Consider the following 23,302-nt stretch of genomic DNA (forward strand, 5'->3'; position numbering starts at 1 on the left):
CGTGAGGCCACAGGTTCAATCCCCAGTACCAGGGAGTGGGGTGGGAAAAAGCCCAGATGAGAATTTGAATCAGGCTCCCAGTTCTAGAAAGAGATACACACAAGATTAAGAAAGAAAAGTAAAGGTGTCTATTCTTCATGTTCTCTGAGACACCCCATTTATTTAATGCACAACTGTCTGAAGTCTCAAAATTGAAATGATCTAAAAACTCTAATCAAGTTTGACACGCTGCTGACCCGATTTCCAGAATCTTCTCTATTCTCTTAGTCAATTGCTTTTGAGATTCAAGGGCCTTAGAAAAAGATAATCTGAGAATGCATTGATGTAAATCCCTGCATTTTAGAATCAACATCTTTCAAGCTCACATTGATCACGTCGTCGATATTAAACATGTTCATCACAATGATGAATACAGGGAGATGGAGAGAGAAAGAGGAGGTGCAGAGGGAAAGAGAAAGGGGGAGGACACTGAAGAATGTGGACGTGTAGACCATCAGTTTATCATCATCTAGGTGCAGAATATGCCAATTGAAGGCTCATTCTTCTGAGTTATAAGTAAATGCTTTTAAAAGTCAAATTATGCAAACATAAACACATAAAGTAAACAAAGAATTCTCATTCTATTTAAGTTTCTTCCAGAAAGAGAAAATAAAGAAAATTGAAATGTTTCCCCGTGTTTTCTTATTAAAAAATCCATTGCCTTGCACACAGCAGAAGCTCAATAGATATACACCACTGTATAGTTATAAAAATGAGCAAGTAAATGAATAGACGATGAGTTAGACTGCATTTTTAAGGCTCTGGGAATGCTTGAGGACAGTCTTTGTAGCTTAGAGACATGAGGATTGTCACAAAGTAGAAAGCACCATGCGACCCAAATGAGGAAAATCATCCAGAAAAGAACCCTTCACCCAGGGCCTCAGGCATATATTTATTGTAGTTTGAACTTCATTGGCCTAAAAGTAGGGGATGGACCCTTAAAACAGAAAGAAATTCCATCCACAACTTCATAACGAAGTCGCTGACATGTAGGCCTTCCTGGGACACGGAGATGTACAGCCTGGATCCGCAGGCTGCTCCCTTGTTCAAATGGGTGCTGCAGGATTGCACACTCCCGGGGTGGCTTACTATGAAGAATTTTGTAATTCCTACGAGACTTTGGCAGTCTGAGACTGGTCTGTGTTCTGTCATGTTCTCCGACAGACATACCAAGAATGGCAACTAGGATGTGATTTAGAACTGTTGGTGGTCTCCAGTTCACCCAATCAGCATGCTATTTATTCCTCTTGGCTAATAGGAGAAATAAGACAAGGTCAAGGCCAAAGATTGGAAAATATGCTTCTCATGAACATGGCGAGAACTTTTCGGGACACACAAAAACAAGTTCTTACGTAATTGCTATGTCTTTTAATCTTTTAATTTGAGGGAAGAAAGGAAAAGATCTTAGGCCATCTCATCTGAAAACCCTTCTGATTTAAAGAGAAAACAAAAACCAACAGTTTACAAGGAGGAAATATTGAGACGGTTGATGAGGAAGCAGATGAGGGTCATGTCCATTTCTGTGAGAACCGTGGTGAAACTAGGGGTACTCTGCCATATGTCCTGATGAAAACAGACTAAAATGCAAATTTGGTGAAACATTTGCTATGCACTAGAAGTTTGAAATGCAATTCATACCACATAACCTTTAACTAGTTTGGATGATTTTAAATTTGGTTTTAAAATTGAAGGTCTCTTTTCCAGGCCAGTACATTGGTCACACTCTAGCATGAAGAGGAAGAAAGCTAGTCATTGTCCAGTCATCAATATAGAACTGTAAACACTGAAAAAAATCCCTCTTGGCTGTGGCATGCCTCAAATAGTCACACACTCCATCTCTCCACAACAGGAAGCGCTCTGGGCTCTTTCAATCTGGCTTTGGTAATTGGGATGCAAATAAACTCTTTAGGGACTCAAGAACTTCTCACATGAAGGCTAATGAACTCTCAAAGCAGGCAAAATTGAAATACTTTTATTAAATTTAATGTAATGCGAAGAGTTCATTTACCCTATTGCTTATTTCAGCATTCTCTGCCTGAAGAAATAATTTAGTTTCATGTCTCTAAACTGTTATTTGGAAGAGAAAAATTCCTCCATCTTTCATTCCTCTTGTGTTGCGAGGCATGCCAAAATCACAGAGCAGGAGCCGGGGATGTGGAAAGACATTCTAAATGCTCAAATGCCTGCCCTCTCTGAGCTAGGACATTTAGCTTCTTTTCCATCACGTTCAGTCGGTGTCTTAGAACATTCACGGTACAGTCAGCCCACCCCCTGTGGATTGGTTCAGCATCGGTGGTCAGCCAGCCGCAGATGGGAAATGTAGGGGAAAATAATTTCTCCATACTGAACATGCCCAGGTTTTTTTCTTGTCATTATTCCCTATAATACAATACAGCAGCTATTTATATCACATTGATATTGAATAAGATTTTATAAATAAGCTAGAGATGTCTGAAAGTATACAGGGGGATTTGTGTAGGTTCTATGCAAATATTGCTCTGTTTTATATAAGGGGCTTGAGTGTCTGTGGATTTTGATATCTGTAGAGGACCCTGGAACTCATCCTCCTATACTGCTATGAAAGAAGCCTTTCTAGGGTTTTCCTCAAGTAGCCTGCAGCTTTAGATCACCAACCACAGTGTGATTGGAAAGGCAAATTCCGAATTAGCATTGGGCCTGAACCTAGGGAGGAGACAGAGGCCAGGGAACTTGATCTAGGTTCTGGAACCAATGAACTGTGTATCCTTGGGGAAGTCACTTCACCTGTAGGGCTCACTGTCTTGTCCACCATTAAACTGACCTCTGAGGCCCCCAGTGCCCCTAAAGTGCTATGATGTGAAGTGGCCATCTGCATACTATTCAATTTTGGCTTCCTATTGGTGCTAAAGCTGTCCCCAGCTGTCGTCTCTGTGACACACTATATAACCACTGTTCTACAATGTTCTGAGGCTTAAATAACATGACTGGAGTGTGTCTTCTCTTCATCTTCACCACTACTCCAGGGGAGTACACCATCTCTCTCATCTGAGTTATTGGGTGATCTCCTGCCTCCATTTTTGAGCATGTATACACATACACACACACACACACACAAAATCTTTTCTCCATGTATCAGCTAGAGTGAACACACACTAGTGGTCTCCCCCTTACTTGGAATACACCCACCCCCAGCCTGCCCGGGACATCCTGCAGGGCATGGGCCCCACCTCCTCTCATCCTCGTCCAGCCCTTGCTCCCAAGCCTGGTCCCTCCCAGTGTCTCCTCTGCCCCTCACACCCACACCTTGGGGGCTCACTCCCACTTAGAGCTTTTGTGCTAACAGCTGCCTCCATCTGAAATGGTCTTCCCCCATCATCACGTGGTGGGGCCCTCCCTACCACTTGAAGGATCTCAGTTTGGGGGCTGCCCCCTTAGAGAGACCTTCCTGGACCCCATCTTTACAGTAGGCCTGGTCACCCTCTGTTCTGATCCTTCCGATTTAGTTCCATGATAGCACTTAGCATTATCAGGAATCATGTTATTTTCGTACTCATTCACCGCATTTCTCCTTCCTCCTCTGCCCCCAAATGCTTGAGGAGACTTTACTTAGTCATTCCATTGATGTATGGCTAGAACGGTACCTAGCAAACAGTGGGTGATCAAGAACTATCTTTCAAAAGACTCTAGAAGAAAACAAACATATGTTATCTTTGACTGGAATCATCTAGTTTCATCAACTCTGGGGCCCCAATGGCCCACAGATAGTGGTAGAAATGTCTTAGCCTTGCTCTCTGGGAGGTTGGGCCTGCGAAGCCTGGTGCTGTACTGGTTGAGACTCAAGCACACGGTGGAGTTAACTGGGTTTCAATCAATGAGGTCAAATGGTAGTGTTAACCAAGAAACTAAAATAGAGGGTGCAAGGGATGTTTATGTGACTTGTATCTTTAACTTATATGGTTGTACTATATGCAGAGTACAGACAAAATCCGTACAGATCTAGGTACAGTCAGGTGCAACACCTGTCCAGTGGGTGGAAACAAAACATTAGTAACACAGGTGAAACATAATACCAAAACAGTTTGCCACGATTTACAGGTGGGGCAATCATAGCCGTCAGGTAATGAGATTATAAAAACAAGTCGGAATGGCTACTCCCACATGAATGTCTCTCTTATTGTGGTCTTCTGCTGCAATCCATGCTTTCTACTTGAGTAGTCATACAGAATGATTCAAGCTCCTGAGAGTGACTTGCTTTTGATAAGGTGCTAGAACAACTAGGAACATGCTAGAACATCCTAGAACCAAATGGCTATCGGCAGTGGAAGGAAGCACCTGCAGCTCTCCACATACCCTCTTCCTAAAGATGTACGCCCAGTCCCCAGAACAGTGCAATTGGGCTGCTTTTCTCTCACAATTGGTTAGCCACGAGGGGAATTCAGAAGGAGGGGTGATGAGCAGAGGATGGAAGGCTTGGCAGGAAGTGAAAGGAGGCCCTGGTAGGAGGCAGAGAGCTGGCAGACAGGGCTCAGGAGTGGGCAGATCTCTCCAGAGAGAACCTGGGGACAGAGGAGAACTGGGCACCTGAGAAAGAGGAGGAAGCCCAGAGCAAAACAGTGCCTGCTAGAAGAGGGGGCCTCTAACAGGTAAATTCCAGAGACCCCTCGTCCTTTCCAGCCCTCAGAGGACAATGAGATGTTTCTGGGCAATCTGCGTCCAAGCATAAGGCTCTGGGGGCACGCATGTAGGATGGAGCCAACTTGGACTGCTCTGTCCATCCCTTCGCCTGAGCGATGGGTGGCCATTGGGTGTGCCAGGCCTGAAGACCTGATCTTGAAGAGAAAGGCCAGATCCAAGGAACACTTTCAAACATTTTTGACTTGAAATTCACTTACTTGTTTTTAACAAACCCTACATGATGATTCCCAAATTTCAGAAGTACTAAGAGGCTGTATATTAGAGAAAAAATGTCCTTCCCACCAAAGATATTTCTTCTACCCCTTCTGAGAGATAGTTTGAAGAAGCCAGTGTAGACTGAGGATAGATGTTTTGTACATTGGCTTCTTCATTACCATAGTTTCGTTGTATCCTGACAAATGCATAAGATAGACAAGACTGAGATTATTGTTTATATTATATATATTCTCAATTACTATTGAGAAAACAGGCTCAGAAAACTTAAGTAACATAACCAAGATTTAGTGGCACTCTCATGGAAATATCTAGATTAAGACTCAGGTCTTTTGGAACACAAAGGAAAGAAAATAGTTAAAGATAACGGCAAATGAAGTTTCTCATATACTAATTTCATCCATGGCTTTTTGAATAGCTGCTGAGCAGAAAGTTTTAGATTCCTTTTGAAGCAAAAGAAGAGAAAAGCCTCAGTGTGTCTATATTGTTTCTTTATAAAATCCAATGAAACATAATGGTCTTTTATTGAGTGCCACAATAGCAACGCTAATAATGGTCCCGGTGCTTATGAATTAAGTACAGGGGCCTTTGTTTCAGCGTGAATTACTTTCTGAAGCCTTATCAAGAAGCCATCAGACTCACCTGACTTCTGCAGGGATCCGAGAGTGCCCCCACAGAGACACAAAGCGTGAAGAGTAAGCCTGGCTCTCGGGTTTAACTGCCATCTTTCTCTTTCACCTGCCAACTTGGATTTATTTTTCAGCTTCCATTTCAGGATAAATGAAGGAACGAGGTATTCTATTTTTCGTTGGTCAAGCAATTTATCTGGATTCATCTGGTCACACAGTTTAGTGAATCTAAAAAAATAAAAATACAAAACTTGGTTTGAGTATTGGTTATCAGGATGGCCCCTTTTCGAAGCTCCTTTATTGGAAGCTAAGAGCATCTGTATGGAGTGGAGGATTCTTGGCTGAATATAGGCATGGGAATTCTCTAGCAGTATCCGAGGAAAGCTGGAAGGTGTAAAGGCATCCTCAAGTACTGGTTGGACTGTCCTCTTCAAAAATTTTCCAGAACAAATCCAGTAAAGAATTCCATAAAGAGATCACAAATCCCAGAGAGAGACTCATTCAACTTTGGAGTCCATTTCTAGCAACGATCATTGAAATAACTATGTAATATTGCTAGAGATGTAAATTATATAGTTTTAAAATCACTGTCTTTTCATTACAAAAAAAAAGGAAGACTTGTTCTCAGAAAGCAAAAGCACTTCCTCAGTAATTTTCATTTATAATTTAGAATTTTAAAAATTATTTCAAATATTAACTGCATTAACAAGTCTTTCTCCAGGGAGTGAAGAATTTCTTAAAGGCATTATCTCATCAGTTCTATTAGTTCTTCTGATGTAATGAAAAAAATGGAACAGATATTTAGCATCTTTTCCATACTCCTTATGAAAAGTAAAAGATAAGCAAAGACACCATTTATCCAACTTAACACAGCTTACCAAAGCAAGCGATTAAACCAAACAGGAAAATCTCTCTCTATGAATCACAGCCCTACCTTAAAGTAGCTATATGGTGCCAGATAAGTTACTTGGTATCCATGAGCATCACCTTTCTCTCTTTAGATGTGGATAAAACCGTCTTCACAGAATCATTAGGAGTGTTGTAGAGATATAGAGGGGAAAGTAAGAAGCCAGTGACTTCCAGCAACAATGTAGTATTAGTCATCTAGCACTGCCTGATGAGATGGCCTCCAACCTAGTGGCTCAGAACAACACACATCCATCATCTCACAGCTGCTGTGTCAGGGTCCCAAGGTATGGCTTATCTGATCCTCTACTTCAGGGTCACATGAAGCTGCAGTGGTGTTGGCTAAGGTCACATCCTTATCTGAAGGATCAACTGGGGAAGGGTCCACCTCCAAGCCCATGTGATGGTTGGAAGAATTAATTCCCTGTAGACATGGAATTGAGGGTCTTGGTTTCTTACTGTCTATCAGCTGAAGGACACTCAGGTCCCAGAGATTGTCTTCAAGCCCTTGCCATGAGGACCACCCCAATACGGCCACTTGCTGCATAAGTGAGAGATATTAGCCTCCAAAGTGACACCTCCCTGGCTCTATTCTACTGAGGGAAATCCAGTTACAGGGCCTTCCCACCCCTAAAAAGAAGGATTCATCTGGGGTGTGAAAACAAGGAGGCGGGGATCATGGGGGTCACCCCCTGAAGTATCCACCTGGTTCCTCCTCTTCTGCCCTACCACCCTTCCCTTCTTTGACTCCCAGGTCAGAGGATGAAAACCCTGCTGTCCGTCAAATCTTCTTTATTCAGTTACTGTTAGTACTTTAGAATCCCATAGAGATAAAGTAGAAAAAGACAACTCACAATGGGAAATATCAAAACTTGGGACTTATAACAAGTTCATTTGGCATCAGTAAAGTGAACCGTTAAGTGGAATTTCATAAAACAGAAAGCTTTGTTCTCTCCTGTTTGTGGGTGCTTTGGAGGCCAGTTTGTTGGGGCTCATTGAGGAAATGATTGTGAATCTGAATCAGGGAGGACCCAGCACTCCTGAAGCAGGCACCACAGAATAATTTTACTGAATAGCCTTCAAATGGCTGTGGATTTTATTTTCCTGAGTGTAGTTAAATGGCTCCAAGCCCCAACATGAGGCAGAATAGTATCAGTGCAGGGATTAGTCACCCTGGGCAGCTTAGACATTTGACATGCTCTGTGTCTCAGGTCCCTGGAGTCTGAGAAGTGGGGTCTTCTTTGGACTATATTTAGCATTTTAGTAATTATAAGGCTGCTGCTGCTGTTGCTGATGATGATGATGATGATGATGATGACTCCTATTTACTATGTGCTTATTACATGACAGTTATCCTCGGTGGCTCATGTGTCCACTCAGTACAACCCTGTGAGGAAGGACGCTTTTTATTTGAATTTCACAAATGCAGAAACTGAGGCTGAGAGAGATTCAGGTCACATGGCTGGCAAGTGGCAGGGCTGGATTCTAACCACAGAGGGGTTCAACTTGACAACTTGCTACGAGGAACTGGGAACTCTGAGGCACAGTGTTGTAGGGCTGACTGTTGAAGATGGGTGTGTTGTACCTGTGGCCAGGGGATGGTGTCAGCCTCTCCCACACTCACTCCCCGCCCTGGGCTGCTGTGTGTGCCAGGCAAGAGCAAGCCGTTGTCCCTGCCCTCCAAGCCAGTCAGCAGGGAGTGCGCAGAGGGTTTCTCAGACCCTCCAACCCACACCACGTCGTTCCTGGGGTTCATTAAAAGTCATGCTGTACAATGTAGAAGGCAGAGCCTCCAGGCCACTTGAAGGTCAACAGCCCCTTCTCAGTACTTCCCAGGCCCTGGGGACTGGCTCCTCCCACCCGATTCCACTGACCCATTGCAAGGGGACCAGGACTATCTTTGTTCTCTCAGACCTCAGCCTCTCCACTGGAGCCCACAGTTGGATGTAGAAGCAGAAAACACATCACAAACAGATTAGAATATGCACACCAAACAGTGCGGCCACCCTCAGCCAGGACACACATCTCCTGAGGCTAAAGAAGCAAGATCAACCATCTGTGCACGCTGCTGCTGGGTAGCATCTCTGGTGCTTCATCCTGATCAGATGTGGTGCGGGCGGGCAGGCTGTGCAGAAGGAGTAACCGGGAGGCAAATGGTAGGTGGAACACAGCTAGAGGCAAGAATAAACCACCACTGCTTCCCGCAGTCAGCCTTCCAACCACCGAGTGCACGCCCATGGCTTCAACCCAATGTGTCAAAAATACTTGAAAACCCAAAATTTGCATCTGTTCTTAGCATGTTCAGAATATCTAACTATCTACGACAACATAACCACTATTAATAGAGCATTTGAGTTGTATTATGAGGTACTGTAAGTCATGCAAACACTGTGCCATTTTACAGAAAGGACTTGAGCATCATCCATTTTTGTATCTGCAGGAGGCCCTGGAACCAGTCCCCCATGGATATCAAAGGACCTCTTTTATGTAGAGATGACCCCCAGTCCCATGGGGGTGGATAGATATTGATGAGTGGGTATGTGGGAGACTTCAAAAGACCCAGTTAGGTATCACCAACTTCAAATCTTATTTGCAAAACTATCATTTATTTCTGTGTTGTTCTTTGTTGATGCTAATTCTACCAAGAATTCATGATAAAGATCTTTCTAGAAATTAACGTAAAAAAGGCAGAACAATTGACTTTAGTGGAGTCAATATTGTGATGTGGCTACACTGTATTCCTTTAAAACACTGGCCACCCATTCCGTTAACTTGCTTCATCACACTTATAAGCCACACCGAACAGAGAAAAAGGACTTGTGCGTGAGAAAGGGTCTAGTGGGGCCTCTGTCCAAGGATTGCCTTGTAGAAACAGATTCCAGTCAGGAAAGTACGCAAGGAGACTCTGTTAGTCAGCTTTCTGCCACTGTAATGAAATACCTGAAATAAATAACTTGTAGAAAGAAAAGTTTTATTTGGGCTCATGGTTTAAGAGATTCCAGTCCATGATCAGGTGGACCCATGGCTTTTAGGCCTCTGATGGGGGTGCCAGCAGCAACAGTGGGGAGCACTTGGCAGAGCAGCCTGTTCTTCTCATGGCCAGGAAGCAAGAGGGAATACAGAGGGGCTGGGGTCCCCAAAACCCCTTCAAGGGCTAGCATGCAGCGATCTACAGACCTCCCACAAGGTTCTACCTTCTGAAGGTTCTACCTTCCACCACCTCCCAGTAGCACCACCCTGGGGACCAAGTCTCCAACCGTGGACATTTTGGGGAATATGCAAGACCCTAACTATAGCAGAGAACTCTTCCCCACTGCCTGCCAACCAGATGTGCTTCCTCATCTGCATAGAGAAGCAGCAGTGCCTCCCAGAACTGGAAATTTCTGGAGCTACCTGATGAAGCAGCTCTAAGTGCAGTCTGAGCTACGAACAGGCAATTTAGAATTAAGACTCTCTATAAACACACTTGAGCAATTTCTCACCCTTTCTACCAAAAAAAAAATACATAGGTGTCTTTCTCCACCCCACAGATTTGTAGCTTGTCAAAAGTAATGACCATTTCCTCTCTCCTTTTAAAAGAAAAATCCAATGGGTGTTATCACCACTTTAAAGAAGTCTCCTATGCATGAGAGAAGCATTTAAAAACTGCTTGTTGCAATGAGCTGATAAGAAATAAGACTTCAGAGTCAGCAGCTGAGTTGACTTTGTGGAAGGCACGGCCACCCTCAGCCATGCTCAGACAAGACCTTGTACAGGTGACTGGGTGGGAACATGGAACTCATGAAAGTGACACTCTATAGGAGAGGATGCCCTAGGTACATTTGAGGTTGTTATAGTGAAAAATATAAAATCCAACTTTGGTTCTTTGCTGTCTATTGCAGAATAGGTATTCCTTAAACTCTTCAAATGCACTTGACTTCATTTAATCCTCTTTGTGTTAGTCAGTTTTCCATCACTATAGCAAATATGTAAGATGATCCATCAACTTACAAAAAGCAAAGGTTTATTTTGGCTTGCAGTTCTGAAGATTTCAGCCCATGATGAGTTGGCCGTGTTGCTTTGTCCTCTGTTGATTCAGACGTAGTAGCAAGATCACATGGTTGATCAAGAGCGCTCCCCTCAGGGCCAGGATGTGAAAGACAGAGAGGGGGCAGAGAAATTGGAATCCCACAGTCCCCTTGCAGGGCACACCTGAAGTGACCCAAAGACTTCCCTCATCTTAAAATTTCCTGCACCTCCCAGTAGCACCAAACTGGGGACGAGGCCATCAACACTGGCCCTTGGAGGACATCCCAGTTCCAAGTCACAACTGTTGCTTTGTTTCATCTTCTCAGCAAATGTTGCAGGTATAAGATAAGGAAACTGAGATGTGGAGAAGTGACTCATCTAGGGTCATACACTGAATAAGTTGTCAGACAGGGTCCAGACTTCAGGACCATGATCTCTCTACTACTCCAAAGTGTTATTTCCTTCTTTTTCTCATTTGTGACACAGAATCACATCATTCTACTTAAAAAGCATGTCTCTGCAACATTTGCGCTAGGGTGATTTGAGAGGACACTACCCTGAAATTCTGGAAGACTATTTTTAAGTTTAAAAGGGAGGAATTTCAAAGTGTCTCAGCTCTATACACTCATGGTTACAGGGAGAAGAGCATGATATGTGTGAATTGAGAATCAGATATCAAGATTTCTATTGTTTATATTGTTAGGAAAATAAAAACATTTTTTGAAATGTTGATGACTGGATTAAGATCAAATTTCCATCATGCTTGGGAGGAAATGGTTAACCAAAGAGAATAACTTAGCATTTCAGTGTTGACTGTAGCTATCCAGCTATCAAAACATAGAAATGATAGGTATAAAAGTAAATAAATGGATCTGACCAAGAAAGAGTGCTCTAAACATTTCAATTTTATACCAAGTTAATTTTGGTAATTATTTTGCTTTATCTGGTATATCTCTTGTGGGAATGATTAGCCTATGAAAATATTCCTTTCTATTGACATTATCACTTAATTAAGCTGCTTATTTTGTTGCCTTAGGGATCCTTACACCTTTATTTTTAAAATGAAAGAATATCTTTTGAAACTTTCGATAATATCTTGAATCTTACTTCAGGTTTCTGAACCTCAGCATTCATGTACTATACTTACTGATTATTAAGGAATCTCAATGTTCTATGAAGTGGACAACTAGTACATAATTATAAATACCTTCTGGGTCACAATGTGACTTCCCTCCTTTTATATGCTACCTAAATTAAACATGTTCTTAAACTTTCTTGTTGTCATTGGAAAGTAGAAGAACTCTGGGTTAATGTCTTGATGGCCCATGTATCTTGATGTTAGAACTGAAACTCTTGTTTTAAATTTCCTTATAGGTAGGAGAATATTCAAAATGTTCTCATTAACAGCTCACAGCAGTAATTGGCTTGAGTCAATCTTTGAGAACATTAAAATAAAAGTCATTTCTGTAGATCCAAAAAGACTAGCTCTGGAAGTTTACACAGCAGGCACCTCAGATATCTAGAGTTTTGATGTTTCTTCTCGCTCCTCATTTCAGTGAAAATTTACAAGACCCAGAAGAAAAAGGGAGTCAGAAATCATGAGCCATAGAATCTGGTGGTAAGATGGCCGATGGGAAGAGTAGAGCCAGGAGAATGGGAAATAGCAGTTATGTATGTTGTGTGTGTGTGTGTGTGTGTGTGTGTAGATGGATGGATGGATGATGGATACACAGACAGACAAGAAGACTGATTTACCTAGAAATACCTATTTCTTTGGAAGCTGATGAGAAACCCAGTTGCTTAGAAACCATTGATTCCTTATAAGTATTAGATTGTGCATCATAAATCACCAACTTCTTCTCATGTCAGTTCCCAAGAACTTCAGACTTAAATGGGAACTAAGCTTTGAGACATTAAAAGATGGTTAATAAACCGATGTCAAATGAAAGATATAATATGGGGAACAGGCACCACCATGCTAGGAGTAGCACCTTGTGGGAAGTTGGTCAATATGGTTCCTATTGTCCTTCATTGAAAACAGGTCACATTGATGTTTGTTTTAGTGTAAAAATGTTTTATGTGGTCATAAATGCTTTTTCTTTCTTTGCATCAGTGAAGTGTAGCAGAAACAAATTACATGTTAAAATCAAAGAGATGTGGTCTGAATTGCAGCTGAATGCCCACCGCCTGCGTGACCTTGTGCAAATCAGTTGGCATCTCTGAATCTTCATTTCCTCTGTGTAAAATGAACCTTCAAATTCCAGTGCAAATTCAACACTAAGGATCAACTAGCTCACTGTGAGGCTCTAAGTTAGCACAGGTTAAGGCACACAGCTCCTGATATTCTCCATGATGTGCCGTCATTGTTCTTCACATAGGGGACACTAAGGTGCAGTATATAGACAGTTCCTGGACCTTAGGAGTTCATATATTGTTAAGAAGGTGTTCAATAAGTGATGGAATTTAATAATGAATGCAAAACACTACTGTAGAATGCAGAGAAATATTAGATAGGGAATCTATTTTCTAGAGCCTTTAGTGTTTCAAGAACTATTAGATGATGGAAAGAAAGAAGATGGTTGGGGCGGGGTGGGGGCGGGAACAGCAAGGATCCTCCTAGGAAGGAAAGCACTTGCCTCCATGCAGAGCCCTCTAGCGGTCGGAGTGAGTAACAGCAATCAATGCTGGGGCCACAGTGGGCAATCCCAAGGGGCTACAGAAAAGGCCACCAATTTTGTTTCAATTTGGTAAAAGCTTTGGGGGAGAAAACAACAACAACAAAAAGACCTTAATGATGTACATGTGACATGAGTGTTTATGTATATGGTTACATACAACTGCATCAGAGTGTTAAATCTCTATTTTTCACGACTGTGACTTTTTAATTTACAGTGCAATTATGTGCTTGGTGTGCTTGTAAATCCTAGCATGATTTAGGAGAGGGAAAGTGAAGAAATGCCCTGAGTTATTTTGGTCTCTCTTCTCCTTCCCATATCCCATGATGCGTAGGTGCCACCCCATCACATTTGCCTGCAGATCTTTTGAGACTGCTTCCCCCCTCTCTCCTTTGCATCCCAGTCTCTAGTGCCAGCTGCTGGCTTGAGCTTTTGCAGGGAGAGAGGAGCAGGGTGCAAAGATGTCATTGTGAAAAATCCCCCCTAATGCTGAGCATTCTCTCTCCTGCTCAGCAGCATCAGATGGCAGTATTACAGTCCCTGGCACAGAGGTACTTCCCCCAGGGGTTACTATTTCTGCTCAGCTCTGAGACAGTCTAATGCACTGAAATCATGATCACATGTACAGCTTTTGTGTGCTGTTTACCAAAAAAAAAAAAAAGCCCTGAAAGGAAAGTAACTTTGGGGGTTAATGCATCTCCTTGTGAGCTCCCATGTGTCTGAGTATCAAATTCCTGCGCAATTAGGTTCCTTTCGTAGGTTCTGGTGTGTATCCTGCGCATGCATCTCCGCAATGTATTTTATCTCGTTCCTTTTAAAAGACAATTTGGCAAGAAGGCAGCCTTCTCTCAGGTTCTGTGAGAGTAACTTTGGCTTCTTTATTTAAATGAGCTCTTTTATCATCCTTAACATTTCAAGCAATTACCTGTGGGCAGAGCCCATGCATCTGCTGAAAGTATGTGTCTCTTCTCCACTTTATTCCTAAATCAAGCCAGCAAGATGAATAGTTTAACTTACTTACAGATAGCAAAGGGGAGGAATGTGAAGAGAAGGGGACTGATACACACTTTGAAGGCATTTCTGGAATGAAGGAATGAAGGAAAGAGAGAGAGAGAGAGAGAGAGAGAGAGAGAGAGAGAGAGAGAGAGAGAGAGAAGCTGATCCCCAAACACTGTACAAGGACTTTGCACCTCTGGAAAGGATGATCCTCGCCTGTGTAATTTACCTACTACTTCCTGGGTCAGTGTGGAGCCTGGCACCTAGAGAGAGCTTAATAAATATCTGTGCAATGAGTCAGTTAATAAATGCCCACAGCTGAGGCTGAGAATGTAATCTTTAACATTATGAAAATGGGGAATTCTAATGGGATACCACAGATCATCTTCTGCCCTTGGGATCATGTTGCAGATTTCCTTCAAAATAGTGGCAGTTTTAAGGACTCTGTGCTCTAATAAATCCAGTTTCCTTTCAGCATTTTAAGGGTCCCTACCGCGAGGCAATGAACTCCAGAGGTAGGTGTTCTTCATCTAATGAAGCTGTGTGTAGACCGTGAGTTTAAGATTCTGAGCTTCAAGGCATACACGGTTGTTGTTTACAAAGTGAAATCCGATTTCTATGTGCAAGGAGTGGCGAGAATTTTGGGGTCTTTATTGGGCTTTTTAGTCATACATTTGCTTATTAACTTTTGAGATGATCCTAACCTTGTGGAAAGTTTGGAAACATAAGAAAATACAGAAACTTGTGATAGCATCACCTTCACTCCATTGTGAGAGGCTCCTTCAGCCTTTGTTTCGTAGCTGCAGAGAGGATGTGATCATTGTAGATGTCGTTTGTACCCCATTTAGCACCCAGCCTTTGAAAGGTGATGTTCTATGATAGGCATTGTGTGTTGCAACATAGTTTCACACTATGTAATTCTAGTACTCCTGGCCTGGTCACAGTCAGTGATGTCATTTTTAACAGCAGTTATATAGAAATAGATGTAGATATAGAGATAGGTAGATATATGTATATAGATATAGATAGATACGTGCAGGTACAGATAGGTAGTAAACAGATATGAATAAGTAATCGCCCCTCTACTATTCATAAACCTAAGACTGAGCAACCTCATCTATGACAAAAGAGATGAATTAAATACCAAGAACAAAACAAACCAAAAAGATCTCTCAGTTGCCGGAGTCCATGACCCAAAGCTGTTGGGTCTCAGCCACAGTAAAAACTTCTCTGTTCTCACCGAATATCTATAAATCTTATTTCCTATGCGATTTTAACACATTTAGCTGGCGATTGATGGTTAGTATTAGGATTGATAATGGCAATGAGCAGAATCTGTTAGTGAAGCTGGGAAAACTCAGAGAAGAGCAGCCAGAGACCACCTAGCTAAAGAGAAAAATGATGAGCACATCGCCAGGTGTTTCGGTGGGACAATATCCTAATTTAAGATTCATGATAACTAATTATTTAAAAAGTGCTGCTTTATATTTAGGATGCTCTGTTTCCAAAGGCAGGGAAATAGCCAATCATTTGGAGATATTTCCATCCAAAATTAATTTTGAAAAGTTAAATTATTCTTCCATGATACCATTTAACTGAGGTTTGAAAAATAATTAGCTATTTCCTAAAACAGTATCTTTTATTTGAACTTCTTTTTTCTCTCCATCTTAATGTAGTTAGAACAGCATTTACTGGGGCAACAGCAGATCCTTGGGCAAAGCTAGCATGGAGCATTTTATACATAAGGAAGGAAGAATGAAACCCATGACCCATAATAATTCAATGTCAGCCTTGGTGCAACTCAACTGGACTTGAATTATTAACCACACCCTCAAGCTACACCAATGGCATATATTAATTGGAGACAGAGTAAGCTAACCCCCCCCCCCCCCAGAGAGATCAGGTCTGTGTGTTGACATCTTTATCTTTAGCCATTGGAAATGATCACCCATTGATGGAAAATTAAAAGACGTCAGTTTCTCTATACTCTTACAAATACACATATACACATATACCAAGTAGATAAGATTTTACATAAACACAAATACGCATACAGGGTAATTGGTTCATTTTTTTTTTTACTTTATCTTCTTTTCCCAAGCGTCTTTGGGATCTGCTGGACTGAATCAAGATGCCAATCTGATTTCCCTTAAAGATCCAGTGCAACTGGTGGAGACCTTTTATTTGGAAACTTAACAGCAGTTCACTTAGAAAGGGGAGGAGGGCTACTTGAGAGAAAAAAATCTCCAGATAATTGGCTTGCAACATGTCTGGAGATGATCTCACTTTAAATGACATTTAATAGCTTTTTCTTCCACATCACTGATAAACATTTCAGTGTTACCGATCACTTTGAAAAACAAGACATGGGAACTTGAGCAGAAATGAGGAGAACAGCTGGGTTTCTTGTTCCGAATGTGTTTTCAAGTCTTTCAGCTGTCAGAGGACACTAGAGGAACTCCCCTGAGACAGAACTCCACTGCCATGTAACGGAACCAGGTTCATATTCATATTCTCTCTCTCTCTCTCTCTCTCTCTCTCTCTCTCTCTCTCTCTCTCTCTCTCTCTCTCTCTCTGTAAATTTTTGGATTCACAGATTGCACTGACTCATTTTTCACAGTATGACTCCTGTTGAGTGAGGCAGAGGCCCTCCTCCGGCAGGAAGTCTCCCATGTAGCCTGAGATGGAGAGAAGACTCCAACATATGAGCAATAACAGAAGCTCCCCAGGAGTGTGCGAGAGAATGAGCCACTTAGGAAGGCCTTGCCACCTCCGTGGGTGGCTCTGAAACACTTACCACAGCCAGAGGAGGAGGTGCCCAGAGGGGCAGGGGTGTGAAGAGGGTGCTGAGTGGTCTGTCCGCAGCCCCCTGTGGAGAGGGGCTGTAGGTAGCACTCCATGGTGAGGGGTCAGATTTTCAGGGCAGGGAAGAGGAGCAGTCCACAGTAATGGTGGTCAACAGAAGGAACTGGGAGTCTAAAGTCCAGGCACTGGAGAAGATGAGGAAGGCAGAGACTCCATGCCTGCAGGAGAAGCAGAGGCCCCGTGACTGACGCTATGATTCCATCTGCCTGCTGGGACTCGAACCTGGAAAACGCATCCCAGCAGGGGAAAGACGCTGCGAGGCACAGTCGGGACATAGACGTGCTGGATCCAGAGGCTGCAGCAATACCCACCCACCCCCCCAACTCTGAGTCTTTCCATTTGAGGCCTTTTTTATGCGCAGGCCAAAGAAGACCCAGTGCCAACAGGTTACATGGTGAGCACATGCTCACAAGCAGATATTTGCAACCCTGAGTACCTATGCCGAATTCGGGTGTTTATGACCTTGACTGCATGCTAAAACACAGCTGGTCAGAAGTCTTGTTGGAGGAGCACAGCCATAGCCATCTGGGGCTTGCGGAACTGAAGAGGCCTGGGAGACTTCTGGTTTCACCAACTATGACATTAACCGTTATATTCACCAACCGTCACATTCCCTGACATGTTCACGGGGGGGGGGGGGTTCGGTTCCCATCTTCCAGACAATGGACAGTCATAGAGCAAAAGGCTTCCTTCCCCTGTCTCCAGAACTCCTCAGACATTTTAAAATACCAAATAAAAACCCACAATGCTTGCCCACAAAGTTATGTTAAGAGTTTTAAATTTCCAGAAAATAAATTAAGCAACATTTATTCAAAATGGAGAGAGTAGACCTGCTGAGTTGCTGAGGTTTCCTGAGTGACTTCATTTAACAAAAGTCAGTGCCTGCTTCTTTTTGCCTGGTCTGGTTGTGTGTTCTTGGGGGTCACTTTTCTTTCTTCTATGTCCTTTCTCCTGCTATGTTGCAAGATCCGACTGCATGCAGGGACTGAAGTTTGGGGCAGTCAGGGATTCCTTCTTCCTTTTGCCCCTGATGGATTTGTCTGACTTCACCTTTCCATCTCCACTTCCTGTTCTTATTCCCAAGACTGCACCATGCTGAATCTCCTTCCTCCTTCACAATTTCCAGGAAGCCTTCAGAACAACAATTGCTTCTGCCTGCAGCTAATACAGACTCCTCCACCCGAGTGGACATTCACTGCAGATATGATGACTGCCCACACCCTTTCCCACCGTGCCCACATGCCCACGCAAAGTCCTGTGCTCCAGGCAGCCACCACCAGGTCACCAACTTTGCACACAAGATGAACTATATTTGCCACCTCTCCAATGGGAGCTTTGCTTCTTCAAAATCCGTCTTCACCAGAGAATGGCTTTCCTTTCCACTTGAATCTCTCAGGGGCCCTTCGCCTCAATCAGTATTGGTATTGGTTTCCCAGGACTGAGGTCACAAAGCTCCCCAAACTAAGGAGTTTAAAATAAGAGAAGCATATCCTTTCACAGCGCTGAAGATCAGAAGTCTGAGGTCGGGTGGCAGCGTGGTCTTGCTCCCTCTGAGGACTCCCGGGAGAATCCTCCTTGACCGTTCCCGCTGTGGCTCTCTGTTCATTCCTGTGTCCCTTGGCTTGCACACACATTGCTCTAGTCAATGGCAGTCGTCTCCCATGTGTCTTCACATCCTCTTCCTTCTGCCCAGGTGCCTTTGTGTCCCTTCTTTTAAGGAGACACAAATCACATTGGAGTAAGGCCCCCCCCCCCATGAAATCAGAGTAGTTTGATTACCTTTTTAAAGACCCTGTCTGTCTCCAAAAAGACACATCCTCGGGTTCTGGGATTTAGGACTTCAACATATCCCCTCTTGGGGTACACGATTAAACCCATGGTGATACCCCAGTGAGCTGTCTTAATACATCCATGTATCTTAGTCTTCCTGACTTCAAGAGATCTCATGTGTTTGCTTCTGAAAAATTCTACCTCATCCAAATTTCATAAATTGGACATGATTATTCAAAACTCCTATCAAACCAATAGATTTAGTAAGTCAAACTTAACAAGAATACATATGGTGTACCAGGAAGTGGGTGCTGAGGGGGAGACGTGCAGAGGATAAGATGAGGTTTTGGATCTAAGCAGTCTACTTCCAGTAATGCTTAGGGAACACGATCTAGATGAATCGATAATAATGGAGGGCATTAATGAGTTCATGCAAGGAGATTCAATCCTGTTGAGAATAGCAGTGGGTTTTGATGGCACTAGAAGAAATTGCTTGGAAGGGAATCCAAGAATGGCCAAATTTTGCCTTTCAATCAGCCAACAGCGTTCAAGTTTCCTCAGGGAAATGGATATAAGTAATAGTTGTCTAATGCAATAAAAGGTACCACTTAATCATTAAGTACACAAGTAACCAATAACTCATAATGCAGAGTAATGATGGCCAAGCCAGGTTGGAACAGATTCCAGCATCTGAGTAAGAGCATATATTTCACCTGCCTCTGCTTTAATTTTCCAAATCCTTAATAATATGATAGAGTCTAAGGACTTACTCTAAAGCAGTTTGAACTTTTAGTTCTACATTTTCTATTTAAAAAATAGAAACCTTCAACAAGTCTTCATTGCAGGGCTGAAGGGTTTTCTCTCCCATCAGGTGTTCCATGAGCCTTGGTCCTGCTATGGAAGAGCAGCTTTCTTTATTACGTTTCAATATACAGTAAAGAGTACTGGGGTCAGTCCTAAGAGAAATGCTTCAGGAGCAAATTTAAAATACCAATAACCTGACCATAGCCAGGTAACAGCCCAGAGCTGGGCTGAGGGCTGACTCTGCGCTACAAAAACTAACCCAACGAAGGGAAACAGGAATCTTACAATCTTACGCCACAAGAACTGGATTGAAGGAATAAGAACACCAGAGAGGGGCACATGGGAGGTAGAGGAATGGGGCAGTCAGAGCAGAGACCAGGAGCCAGGCTCTAAGTTCGCCATTAACCAACATGGTAGAACCACCAGACAGCCATCTTCCTGGGCTCAGTTTCTATCACTACCAAACAACTGAGTCAGACCAGATGTTTTTAAAAGCTCTTTTTTACTGATATGGTTCTAGGAAGCATACACCATCCCTAGAAAGTCCTTTAAATAAGTGGCCTAAGACCCCAGAGAACATTCTATGCTAGATACTTTCTCACTGGATCAGGAAGGTACAGTTATTCTGGTAGGAAATGAAATAGGTAAACCTGCTTGAAAAAGTATTCAAAGGAGCCACTTAGTTTACAAAATACATATATAATTATATATATGTTATATATGATATATATTAAATATATATTAAGATTATTATGATATATTAGATATATATTATTTTCTCTGACATTTTATAATAGCAAAACATATAGAATTTGCTTTTGGAATGCAAACTCCTTACACATCCATGCTGAAATAACAGCAGTCTCTAGACATCATTGCCTCTTGGATCTGTAGAGAAATTACTAAATTGACCGCCTTCCTCTGTCAGCCCTGGACACAATGCATCCTGCACGGAGGGGTTGTTTAACCCCTATTCTGGAATCTCTTGGCAGGAAATCCTTGGCCTCCGTCAGATCTTTTCTCTTACACAACCAGAAGTCCCAATAATCCACCTTATAGCCGGAGTCTCCAGCACTGCCAATTTCAACCTATTCAAAGGACATATACTAAGCACCTACTGTCACAAAGCACGGCACTGTGGAACGCATAAAATTGAGTGAGAAACAATCCCAGCCTCAAAAGCCACAGAATCTATGCCGGAAACAGCCAACATGGAACATGTACTACTGCAGCTCTACTCCAGTGTCCCTGCAGACACTGGTTTCTTCCAGTCGCTGGATGCAGCTTCAGAATCTTCCACAAAACATGTAGAAAGGCAGAAGACGCTGATCAGAGTTGGCCCAGGCATAGGATCTATTTGTTAACTCGGGTTGGCCCATCCCCAGGCATGAGTCACGACCGTTCTTGTTTCTGAATGCTAAGCAGGGACTCAAATAATGCGCTGAGAGAGTGACACTAGAGGACCATCTCTTCTGAGCAGGAAAGGAGCAAGGAGGGCTTTGCGGAGAAGGTGTTTAATGACACTTGTCCAAATGAATGTGATGTCAATGGGGGATGTTTGGACTGTGACCCACTGTCCCACTGGGACAATGGCAGAGACAAAAGCATGGTGTCAGGGAGGCAGAACTGAATGTCAGCTCCATCTGATGGGGGATGTACACAAGGATAGAGTGAGAACCCGAAAGTGGCTTAGAGTTTTGCTATGGAAAATCTCCATGTCTTAGGAAATTCAACTTCTCCCTTGTGATAATGGAAATTTTCTTGAGTGAAAGCAACTTGCTACTTTAATCGATTTATTTAAAATAGAGCAAAAAATATCAGAAGTGCTCATTTATCCAAAGAACTGCCCGGCACTTGGGTCCTCCGTGGTCTCCTGATAGTTGTGTTATGGAAATGTGTGCATTGCTTTCTCTTTGCATTTCCTCAATGTAGGGTAGTAGGCCAGGCTAATAGGAGGTATTTTGGGTTGAACTGCTTGTCTCAAAGGATATTTGCACCTTGCGAGCAATTTCCTCGTTTCTGTCAAATCCTGATGGAATGCTCTGCTCTGGGCCTGGGAAAGTGTAGGACGGACAGTTCTGTCCAGGGACTTCCTGAATATCTAATTTTTAAAAGTTAGGCTCCGAGTCTGAAAACGACATGAGATCTATCTGGCACAAGAAGAGAAACACAAGTTAAGCATTGATCCCTTTGGTGACATCCTGGCAGAGTGGCTGACAGTGAATCCCTGGTTCTCTTGATTCTGGAGCCTTCTAGCCCTGGGCATATCAACAGTGACATTAATAGTCACAATCCCAGGCTGCTGAAATGGAAGGCACACGTCACTGTAGGTTGTAGAGATTCTCAATGACAATGGTTTTGAAAGCAGTTGCCAAGGGAACAGCTCAGCTGATCTGAAGCCCCCTGCAGCCTTGGGTCTCTGGGAGCAGAATTGTTTAGTCTCTTCAAATCATTAAGTCTCTGTCTATTTAAGCTTAATTCCAAAAGTTCATTCTTTCTAGAATTATCTAAAACACAATACACAACCAAATGCAAATCTTCTTGTATGCTCAATCACATACACATGAGCCTTGTGAGTACAGAGAATCCCCCTTTTTGCTGGGTTTGTATTGTAATGTCGGCTGGGACCTATGGCCAGCAAGATCCTACAGTCCTTCTGCTTTAGCTGTTTGCCCTGATCAGTTCTCTGCAGCTCTGGGGAGAGAGCAGCAATAAGTCCTTATCCTTCTGCCAACAACAAAACGTTGGTGTTCACCTGAGAAACAAGCCAGAGGCATCCTGGGCATGGTCACCTTTACCCATGACCAGAGGCAGAGACCTAGTTTTCCCAAATACTGTGACCATGGAAAAGGGCAGTGGCATCATGGCTGTCATGAAACCTCAGAATCTTTTCAGCCTGTGAAACCTAAAGCCCTGGTCATTTTCATTCTCTCTTGAGGCTGCAGGAATACCCAGCTTCCAACAGATCTAAGCAACCAACTAAGAAAAGTATGACTGCAAACAGGAAGGCTGGAAAACAATTTCCTGTTCTCGAAAAATAGGTCTGGGTGTGCCATCAATCAAATCTCATTTTATTGACAGGGTGGTTTGTATTTATTTTTCCTATTAGCTATTTGCTGCCTATGAGCCAAAGTTTCATGGGAATTCATTGCTTAGATAAAAATTAGGTCAAGCCTTATGCTAGGGAAAAGACCTAAAATTTATACTTAAAATCAAATTAATATACTTACATGATTTAATTTTTTTTTTAAAAAAAATCAACATTCCCCTAGGTAGGAATAGTACCATTTGGGGATTTAAAACAAAACCATTCTGAATGAATTAGCAAGATGGGTTTAGGTTGTTTTGGGGGTTTTTTTTTAACATCCTCAGAGCCTTAGGCTACCTTTTTCAGCACTTTGGCAAGATTAATCTTGGGATTAATCTTGGGACTAGTTATGATTCTTCTACTCATAAGTAAAAAGGTGAGATTCCATCACCTTGCTTTGACAAAAATCTTTCGGAACAAAATAAGGGTTTTGCAGTCACGTGACCTAGTTCTGAAGTACTAAGTTTGCCATTTATCCACGGCAATCTCCGTAGGTCATTTCGGTACACATGTACTGAAAGCTCCATATGCCACATACTGTTCCAGGCACGTGGGAGGCAAAGATTAAAAGATAGAGCCTGTTCTCACTAAGTTTACAGTAGAGTTTAGAAATAAATGTGCAACGACCCTGCAAT

General features: G+C 42.7%; 1 protein-coding gene and 1 long non-coding RNA gene across 6 annotated transcripts in view; both read left to right on the plus strand.

The window, feature by feature from the left end:
- The window catches only part of Phactr1 (phosphatase and actin regulator 1), a 497,389-nt gene that overhangs the window by 105,613 nt on the left and 368,474 nt on the right, over positions 1-23,302 (plus strand). The window lies entirely within an intron of this gene.
- Positions 13,073-17,842, plus strand: LOC124098508 (uncharacterized). Its single transcript, XR_006853591.2, has 2 exons — positions 13,073-14,655; positions 16,737-17,842. It is a non-coding gene; the product is annotated as an uncharacterized LOC124098508 (long non-coding RNA).

This window comes from Marmota monax, unplaced genomic scaffold, assembly GCF_021218885.2.
Source record: "Marmota monax isolate L192 unplaced genomic scaffold, Marmota_monax_Labrador192_F-V1.1 WCK01_AAM20220418_F8-fsc00029, whole genome shotgun sequence".
In the NCBI taxonomy this organism is placed as follows: domain Eukaryota; kingdom Metazoa; phylum Chordata; class Mammalia; order Rodentia; family Sciuridae; genus Marmota; species Marmota monax.